The following is an 8,413-nucleotide window of genomic DNA, read 5'->3' as shown; positions in this document are numbered from 1 at the left end:
GGACCACCAGGGAGTTCCCAAAGAACCTCATGATAATCTTGACACCACCCCAGTCCCACCCTGGGTCTATGGGGACAAGCACACCATCCCTTAAGATATTCTGTTCTTGTACTGGAGGCCATTTAACCCAGTTAGCTTGGGCTAGAAGCTAAGGCCAAGCTAGTTCTGAGGGTGTCCCTCCCCTGTCCCACCATCGGTACCCAAAGGGAACTTCAAACAAGGAGATCTGGGCTCAGAGAATAGAGCTTCTCAGGGGTCCAGCTCTGGTACAGAGTTTCTTAGTGATGCCCTCCTACTCACTACCCCTGAATCGAGTTTCTAGGAAAAGAGCGAAGAGTGGCAGGTAGCTGGTGGCTGATTCCAGGGATTGTCACAAGGCAAGCAAAATTTCCCACTGCTCTAGGCCCAGGAAACCTTTTCCTGAATTCGGTCTCAAAGGGGAAGGTAGATGTTTGTACAAATTGAAAGAAATCTGGGAGAAGGCAGGAGAGAAGAAACACGGGTGCCATTTACCATTATCTTGATAAAATGGCAGTGACACACACTCCGCCTGCCACAATTAGGGTGATAAATGCCCGTTTCTTTGAGGCTTGTTTGAAAGTCAATTATGTAGATTATTTGGAGAATACTGACAGATGGCTTTCTTCCCCAGATGAGACAATCAAGCTGAACTTTGATATGTGCATAAAAAACACTGCCATTTCTCAAACAGAGGAGGCCTCCCTAAGAGGTCGACCAGAGAATTGGATGAAATTTTGCCATGGGCCACTTCTGATGAGCCCTGCCCTTAGGTCTTTTTTGTCTCTCCCTAGATCTCCCTCTTCTCTGACCCTCAATGGAAGCTTTGCTTCTTTTCATCTTGTAGTCAAATATCGATCCTCCGACCTGTCGTCAAGGTTTTGATTAACACAGAGGATTGCCACGTAAGCAGCTTTTTGTTTATTTTCAGCTAATTCGTTTTTTATTATTCACTTGCTGCAGTAAATCTTTCTTTTATTGTCCAACCACCAAACAGAGGAAAATGGATTGATTTGAGCAACTAAATAATTCAAGCTGCAATGTATAGTAGAGGGTGCAGGCAGAGAGGAAGCATTAGGGGAAGCCAGAGGAAGCTTGACACAACATTGCCCTTCAGTTTTCTTAGTTCTCCCCTGATCCCCAACCCAGGTTACAATGATTTTGATTAGACTGTGAGGGGGTTTATGGACATGGCATTGGGGTAATGCAGTAGTGATTTAAAGCAATAAAAGTTTAGAAAATGATTGTATAAAAAGTCTTCCTTTACCAAAAAACAATAGAGATGCACCAGATGAGATCTCTTGCTTGTTACCTTTCATTATATGAGGTAATTCATTTGGCACAATTATTTCAGTCACGAGGTGTACTTATTCATTTTTTATTCTTGAAGGCACAAAGCAATCTTCTCCACTGGCATTTACTTGTGGCACCAAGTAGATGGTAAAGTTTGAAGAAAGCAGCCCAGCAAAAAAGAGCCAAAGATATCTAGATACAAAAATGAACAAATCAAAGCAAAAAAGCTGCCTAACTTGTTTGTTAAAGGCATCGATTTCAGGATAAGGAAAAATGGAGAAATAATAGAAGAAGGAAGAAGAGAAAAACAAGAATGAAAGGGATATCTGTTTCCACCTTCTATCATCTGCCCTTCTAGTCCTCTGTTCCCTCAGGTATTCAGTGTGCTCAGGCTTCTTTAAACAAAGCACAAACATGCAAGCTATGAATAAAAAGATGGATAGGCTTCACTACATGAAAATGTAAAACTTCTATATACAAAATACATCATAAACACATCAAAAAAACAAACCACAGACAGGATTTACAAAGCATAAAACTGGCAAAAGATAGAGATCCAGAATATATAATGAGTTTTTGAAAATCTGTAAGAAAAACAACACAATAGGAAAATGAGCAAAAGACTTGAACTGGCATTTTACAGAAGGGGGAATTCAAATGCCCAATACACATACGAAAATACATTCAACCTCAATAGTTATCAAGATAATACAAATTAGAACAGTAAGGTACCATTTCCACTACTAGAAAAAAGGCAAAGTCTGACAATACCAAATATTGTCAAGAAAATAGAGAAAAGAGGAATTTAGTACACTGGTGGAATTTCATATACAAACATAGCTCGTTTCACTGTGTTTTACTTTATTGTGCTTCACTGATACTGCATTTTCTACAAGTGGAAAGTTTGTGGTAGCCCTGTGTCAAGCAAGTCTATCAGCACCATTTTTCCAATAGCACTTGCTCACTTTGTGTCACTGTGTCACCTTTTGACAATTCTCACATTATTTCAAACGTTTTCATTATTATTATATTTGTTATGGTGATCTGTGACCAGTGATCTTCGATGTTACTATTGTAATTGTTTTGGGGCTCCATGAACCACATCCATATAAGATGGCAAATGTAATTGATAAATGTTGTGTGTGTTCTGACTGCTCCAGCAACCAGCCATTCCCTCATCTCAATCATCTCCTCGGGCCTCCCTATTCCCTGAGACACAACAATATTGAAACTAGGCCGATTAATAACCTACAATGGCCTCTAAGTGTTCAAGTGAAAGGAAGACTCACACGTTTCTCACTTTAAATCAAAAACTAGAAATGCTTAAGCTTAGTGAGGAAGGCATGTTGAAAGCTGAGATAGGTCAAAAGCTAGGTCTCTTGAGCCAAACAGTTAGCCAAGGTATGAGTGCAAAGGAGAAGTTCTTGAAGGAAAATAAGAGTGCTATTTCAGGGAACACAAAAATGATAAGGAAGCGAAACAGCCTTATTGCTGATATGGAGAAAGTTTTGATGGTCTGGATAGAAGATCAAACCAGCCACAACATTCCCTGAGCCAAAGCCTAATCCAAAGCAAGGCCTTAACTCTCTTCAGTTCTGTGAAGGCTGAGAGAGGTGAGGAAGCTGCAGAAGAAAAGTTTAAAGCTAGCAGAGGTTGGCTTATGAGGTTTAAGGAAAGAAGCCATCTCCATCACATAAAAGTGCAAGGTTAAGCAGCAAGTGCTGATACAGAAGCTGCAGCAAGTTATCCAGGAGCTCTAGCTAAGATAATCCATGAAGATGGCTACACTAAACAACAGATTTTCAACATACACGAAATTGCCTTATATTCCAAGAAGATGCCATCTAGGACTTTCATAGCTGGAGAGAAGATGTCGATGCCTGGCTTCAGAGCTTCAAAGGACAGGCCAACTCTCTTGTTAGGGGCTAATGCAGCTGGTAACTTGAAGTTGAAGCCAATGCTCATTTACCATTCTGAAAATCCTAGGGCCCTTCAGAATTATGCTACATCTATTCTGCCTGTGTTCTATATTTGGAAAAACAAAGCCTGGATGACAGCACATCTATTTACAACATGGTTTACTGAATGTTTTAAGCCCACTGTTGAGACCTACTCCTCAGAAAAAAATTCCTTTCAAAATATTACTGCTCATTGACAATACACCTGGTCACCCAAGAGCTCTGATAGAGATAGACAATGAGATTCATGGGTTTCTTTTTTCATGCCTGCTAACACAACATCATTCTGCAGCCCATGGATCAAGGAGTAATTTTGACTTTCAAGTCTAATTACTTAAGAAATACATTTCATAAGGCTATAGCTGCCCTAGATAGTGATTCCTCTGATGGATCTGAGCAAATTAAACTGAAAACCTTCTGGAAAGGTTTCACCATTCTAGATGCCATTAAGAACATTTGTGATTCATGGGAGGAGGTCAAAATATCAACGTTCACAGGAGCTTGGAAGAAGTTGATTCCAACCCTCATGGATGACTTTGTGGGACTCAAGACTTCAGTGGAGGAAGTCACTGCAGGTGTGGTAGAAATAGCAAGAGAACTAGAATTAGAAGTGGAGCCTGAAGATGTGACTGAATTGCTGAAATCTCATGATGAAACCTTAGTGGAAGAGGAATGGCTTCTTACAGATGAGCAACACAAGTATTTTTCTGAGATGGAATCTACTCTTGGTGAAGATAAGGTGAAGGGTGTTGAAATGACAACAAAGAATTTAGAATATTACATAAACTTAGTTGATAAATCAGGGGCAGATTTTGAAAAGATTGACTCCAATTCTGAAAGAATTCTACTGTGGGTAAAATGCTATCAAACAGTATTCATGTTACAGAGAAATTTGGGAAAGGATGAGTCAATTGACACGGCAAACTTCATTGCTGTCTTATTTTGAGAAATTGCCACATCTCCCTGAAACTTCAGCAGTACTACCCTGAGCAGTCAGCAGCATCAACATCAAGACAAGACCCTCCACCAGCCAAAAGATTACGACTCACTGAAGGCTCAGATGATGGTTAGCACTTTTTAGCAATAATTAATTTTAAAAGTATTTTTAAGTTAAGGTTTGTACATTTCTTTTTAAAAAATTTATATTGGGGAATAGTGGATTTACAATGTTGTACTAGTTTTAGGTGTACAGCAAAGTGAATCTGTTATACATATACATGTATCCACTCTTTTTTAGATTCTTTTCCCATATAGGCCATTATCATTTCTTTAGACAATGCTATTGCATACTTAATAGACTACAGTATAGTGCACAAATAACTTTTATATGCACTGGGAAACCGAAAAATTCATGTGGCTCCAGGTGGTCTGGAACCGAATTGCATCATCTACAAGGTTTGCCTGTATTTTGGGATATCACATAGGAGAGTAATTTGGCAATATCTAGTCAGTCTGAATATGCACATTCCCCAATGCCCAGTAGTTCCACTTCTAGTCATTTATCTTAGAAAAACTCTTGCACACATGAAGAAAGAACATGTTCGAGGTGTCTGACACAGCAGTGTATTAGGAAACAATCTAGGTATTCATCACAAGAGAAATGAATCAATTGTGTTATAGTCATACCGTGTAATACAAGGTATGACTAATCTAGACATGCATGTTTCGAAGTAGATAAATATAATCATAATGTTAAATGAAAAATGAAATGTGCAGAATGACATGTGTACCAGAAGTCATTTATACAAAGTTCAGAAAACAATAATACCGTATACTATCTGTGAACACACACACACACACACACACAATATACTAACATGCATGGGAAGCATAGACACAAACTACAGGCTACAGGGTACCTCTGAGGAGAGAGGGGAGAGCAATGTAATCAGGGAGGCTGGAGTACAAAGGGGACAACAACTCCATCCAGAACACTTTATTTCTTACAAAGAGGCAAGACATTAGCATTTATTAACTTTGGGTTAGAGTCATGGGTGTTCAGTATATTGATCTTTATACTTTTCTGTTTGAAATATTTCATAATCTAAAAATAAATAAAACAAGATAAAAGAATTACATTGTATCCTACCCCCCATCAAAATGCCCATTCCAATGCACTTCTCTTATAAGCGAAGTCCTACTAAAATGTTTATCCATTCAGCAAATGTTTATTGATTATGCACTGTATACCCATCCTTTGCATTTAAAAACAAATGATACCTGAATCCAGATGAATGAACCCCTAATTTAGAATTTCAGGTACCAACACAGACCAGTAGTTAAGATTTAGGAAACAGCAGGAGGAACGTTCATGGTATCTCTCGAATACTAACAGATCTGGGCAGAAAAGAGAAAGGAGAGAGTAAAAGAACGGAAAAAAGCAAGTTGGGGAGAGCAGGCAGTGAATTTAAAAAGGAATACCTGGGAGCACCTAGAGCTTACAAAGTTGTTACTATGCTTTAGAAGAACCACTTTCTCCCCGTGAGTGGTCCTCCTTCCTGCCTTTTATAGATCTATTCCAGTGCTTCAACATTTCAGCAGTTCGAACGTAGGTGTTAAAACCCAAGCCTTTGGTTAGCCTCTGGTACTCCCCATGTCAACCCCAAAGCAGGAGTCAGAACTACACCACATCAAAAGAAAAAGCCTCTATAAAGTAGCAGTGGATGGTGTAGGTTTTACTGGAGATTTTGTGGTGAGAAGGAGGTTTACATCAAAGAGAGAACAACTCATCAAAATCTTCAATTCCTTGTATGTAATGTTTTTAAAAGGACAAAATTTTAGAAATGGAGAACAGATTAGTGGTTGCCAGGGGTTAGGAAGGGTGGACAGGAAGGAGTTGCTATGGTTGTAAAAGGCAACACGAAGAATCCTTGTAGTGATGGAAATGTTTTGCATCTGGATGTGGTGGTAGACACACAAACCTACACATGTGATAAAATTGCATAGAACTGAACACACACAGACACACACACACACACACACAGGAGTATAAGTAACACTGGAGAAATCTGAATAAGATGGCTGAATTGTACCAATATCAGTATTCTGGTTGTGGTACTGTACTATAGTTTTATAAGATATTATCTATGATAGGAAGAAACTGCATAAAGAGTACATCAGATCACTCTGTATTATTTCTTGTGACATTTGAGTTTACAATGATCTTAATAAAAATTCAGTTAAAATGAATAAATACTATTAGTAAAATGAAAAAAAAAATCCTCAATAGGCGTTTCTCCCCGCAACAACCGGCTGCCAGTTTGCCAGTTTCTTCCTCTTTCTTGCTCCTGTCCTCATTCAACCTTCTCCTTATTTCTTGTCCTATCAATTTAGCTCCATCACACCTCTCAATCTTAGGCAGTAACTAAATTAATAAGCTTCCAGGTAACTTATCACAACTTTCAAAAGTGGATCTCTCCCTAGACTGGAAAGGCATTAGTAAGCATTATCTTAGAGACCATAATGAAATTACTTAAAGATACCTAAAATGCCTTGATAAAATTAACAGATTGACCAGAAGTCAATCGTCAGTCACATATTGCTAGTAAAAGAAAAAAAAATTAAACAAAAATCACCACAAACTCAACGGCTTTAAAGAACAACCATTTCTTCTCATTCATGAGTCTGTAGATTGACAGTGGTTGGCTGATCTAGACTGAGTTCAGATGAGCAGTTCTGTGTCAAGCTGCAGGTTCAGCTGGGCTTGGCTGCTTAAAAAGGACAGGTTCAGGTCCACTTCTGACTATTTATTCTGGGACCCAGGCTGCAGGTACAGCTCTTCTTATGTGATGGCAGAGGCACAAGAGACACATGTATATTTCATGTCTCTGTTTACATCATGTCTGCTAACATCCCACTGACCAAAGCAAGTCACATGATTGAGTTCAAAGTCAATGGGTGGGAAGGTGTACTCATCCCATGGATTTGGGAGAAGGAAGTAGATATTTTTGAACAGGAATCTAATCTATCACATCAATCAAAGTATATCATTTCTGTGCTAAAGACCTGACATTTGTCTGTTACCTTCCTGGCAAATGTTTCTACTAAGTCTCCCCCACTAAACTTCTAGAAATCATCAAATGCTCTCTTTAGGGAATATTGAATCACATCTTTACTGGAGTGAAGGAGATAAATGGTGCTATTTGACTTGAAGAGGTATGGGTCCATGGGTAGAATGCGCAGGGAAATCGTGTCACATTGATGGGTTAGGAAGCCCACAAATAACCCAGCAGATCCTCCAATGAAAAAAATGTTCTAAAGAACCCAGGGCATCAAGGAAGGTGAAGAGAGGCATTTTGATCATATGGTGGAAACTATTAACAGAGACAGTTTTAGTTCCTTGTTTTATTCATTCATTCATTCAATAAATATTTATCGACTCTCTACTATGGGACAGGCACTGTGCCGAGGGCACGTGGAGAGCAAAACAGCTGACATACCTAAGACTGTGCAGTTCCATAAAGGAAAGACAGTGCTGCAATAGAGAATAATGATTGTGGGAGGGGAAAGGGCAACTTAGATTGAGTGGTTGCGGAGGCCTCACTAAAGAGGTAACATTTAGGCTGAGACCTGAAGATAAAGATTAGTCATGTGAAGAACTAGAGAAATCACATACTCAAAAGGTATAGATCAGAGTTTATTGCCTATAACATTGATGAGAAAAGTTAAAGGACCAAATGACATTATTGATGGATGTCATTGTAACTGTTTAGAGAAAGACACCATGAGAAAGAAGCCTATGGTATATAAAAAGGGAAACAAAAGGGATACAGTAGCTCTTTGTCCTGTCCTTACCCAGCATCATACCCTCCACTGAAAGGTGCCACAGTATATTGTACTTAGGAACAAAAGATTGATTGATGTACTGCTCCAGCTCTCCTACTATGGAGCTAGCAACCCTGAGTAAGTCACTTTCCCTTGCAGATCCTCAGTTTTCTAATCAGTAAATAAAATATTGCCTAAACTGGTTTTTTCCAAGCGTATCCCTCAAGAATCTTGTTTGCTGAGATGTTAGCAGATGTTATGCACAAAAGACTGTAACACTGGCTAGAGTTAAGCAGGTTTCTTTGCTGCACTGCTTCCCAGAAACTTAATGTGTTCTCACATAGTGAGAACCTCTAAGAAGGAAACAGACTGGGCTGTGT

General features: G+C 39.1%; 1 pseudogene; it reads left to right on the top strand.

Annotated features, from left to right (window-relative positions):
• The first annotated feature begins 2,564 nt into the window (after positions 1 to 2,564).
• LOC132481805 (tigger transposable element-derived protein 1-like) lies at positions 2,565 to 4,325 on the top strand (annotated as a pseudogene).
• The last annotated feature ends 4,088 nt before the right edge of the window (positions 4,326 to 8,413 follow it).

This window comes from Mesoplodon densirostris, chromosome X (genome assembly GCF_025265405.1).
Source record: "Mesoplodon densirostris isolate mMesDen1 chromosome X, mMesDen1 primary haplotype, whole genome shotgun sequence".
Lineage (NCBI taxonomy): Eukaryota > Metazoa > Chordata > Mammalia > Artiodactyla > Ziphiidae > Mesoplodon > Mesoplodon densirostris.
The sequence above is the reverse complement of the archived record's forward strand: the minus strand, read 5'-3'. Positions and strand labels throughout refer to the sequence as shown.